This window comes from Pristiophorus japonicus, unplaced genomic scaffold (assembly GCF_044704955.1).
Source record: "Pristiophorus japonicus isolate sPriJap1 unplaced genomic scaffold, sPriJap1.hap1 HAP1_SCAFFOLD_42, whole genome shotgun sequence".
Taxonomy (NCBI): domain Eukaryota; kingdom Metazoa; phylum Chordata; class Chondrichthyes; family Pristiophoridae; genus Pristiophorus; species Pristiophorus japonicus.
Genome location: NW_027254090.1, coordinates 6861460 through 6863424, shown reverse-complemented (window position 1 = coordinate 6863424; position 1965 = coordinate 6861460). Strand labels below are relative to the sequence as shown.

At 44.5% G+C, this 1965-nt stretch overlaps 1 non-coding gene across 1 annotated transcript; it reads right to left on the bottom strand.

Moving 5' to 3' along the window:
- Nucleotides 1-1688: 1688 nt before the first annotated feature.
- trnaq-uug (transfer RNA glutamine (anticodon UUG)) lies at nucleotides 1689-1760 on the bottom strand. The gene has a single exon. It is a non-coding gene; the product is annotated as a tRNA-Gln (tRNA).
- Between the last annotated feature and the right edge of the window lie 205 nt (nucleotides 1761-1965).

Sequence of the window (1965 nt, the reverse complement as noted above, 5' to 3'; positions counted from 1 at the left end):
CATGATCCTGCTCTCGCCTTGTCCGCTCGAGCGTGCTTCCCCCACTCTCCACATTACCGGAAGGTCGTGTGAAATGTTTTGGGGTGTTAAGCGTCTGAGTAACCGAAGAGGCATCGAACTGCTCCGCCTCCGTACCTAACATTGCCACGTGAACCAGACGGGTTCGAGGCTCCGAAGTCAGAGAAGACAAAGGAGCTGTGGATGGGAACGGTGGGCATTCTCCCTGTCCATTCATCCCCTTTTCAACTCTCAGACCCGGAGAATCCTCCGAATACCACCCGGCTTTATCAATTGCTGTCTCCGCTGGCTAACCTAATACCACCATCTGCTGCAGCTTAGATATTCCTTTCTCTAGATCTTGTTTACGCTTCTGTTCATCAGCAAGATGCTGATCCAGTGTCAGAACAGTCCTGGCTGCCCCGAGTGCCTGAAATCACCAATTCTCTACTTCTTTACTCACTGCTGTTAGCTGCTCTCTGAGTTCTGAGACTTCCCTATCTCGAGCCTCAGCCTCTTCTCCTAACGTTTGAATCCCCAGCATGAGACACTGCAACACGAACGCTTTTCTCTTTTTATCACTTTTTAACCCAAACACTTTAATCTTTTTTAACTGGACAATCTCCACTAAGGACTGCCGTGTCTCTCTCCATCCTCCTGTCATTGATTCCTGTCTTATCCCATAAGGTCTCCCTTTCGACTCAATCCATTCATTAAGAAATGACTGGACTTCAACTGGAATATCTCCTGAGCCTCCCATTTCTAACTGTAGATCCATTTAATCACGACAACTAATAGAATGCTCACCCCTCGAACTGATGTGTGGGAAACACTTCTTCCAACAACTCAGCCAACTTTCTGCTTCACGTCGGGGTCTTCGAATAAGCTAACGAACTTTTCAAAATCACGTCGGGATCACCAAAATGTTGTAAACGGCTGTCTTGCTCTTTTCGCTTCGTTGCTTTTAATAACGAATTACCCGCACACACTCTGTTGTAGTAAAGGCAGGATCGGGTCTTTTATTTAAACATTCATACTAAACAAACCAAGTATGAAAGTTACTGAGAACACTTCACAAAGGCAGCTTGCTTCGATTTCCGTGGCTGCTTGACACACACACCTTCCGAATGTCCAGTGTCTCTGCTGTCTGTGTCTCTACAGTCCACAAAAGTCTCATCTTTACACTGAAAAAGCCTTTGAACTCTTATTCTTTGCATTCAGACAATCCTGACTAACTGCTTTCTGAATCGTTTAACAGACAGACTTAATATTGCTTGTTTAACCTACAGATCTCATTAAATAGTAACAAGGTTACACTCAAATACTGAACATACAGACATCGTCAAATCGTTTAGTCCTGAATTTCCATTATTCCCACCGCAACAAGGTACTCAAATATTTAACATCCAGACAATGACCAGTTACTCATCTCACTGGCTGAAGGCACCACATTGTCTAACAGTCTCTTTTCCATCCAAACTTCAATCTTCCTGTTTTTTAATCCAAACTTCAGACTGCGTGCTGAAGCAAAGAGTTCAGCAATGCAGGACTGTGCTCAGACAGAGCACACGATTTGACAACGAGACTTGCAGATCAAGCATCAATGACAAAGGCAACAAAATTGTCCACCAGCACCAGGTGTCTTTCACTTGTTTGTCCCAAATTTTCAGCCACTGGGACAACAAGAATTGAGGTTCCACTGAGATTTGAACTCCGATTGCTGGATTCAAAGTCCAGAGTGCTCACCATTACACCATGGAACCAACCACACAATAACCCTTGAAACAGTTCTCAAAAACATAAAAGTCATCTCCAACATTACACTGTGGCTCGGCCTTTTCTCATGTTTCGCGTCTGTTCCCAATATTGGGGATGTCCAGAACCATGGAACACAGTCTAGGAATAAAGGGTAAGCCATTTAGGACCGAGATGAGGAGAACCTTCTTCACTCAGAGAGTTGTTAACCTG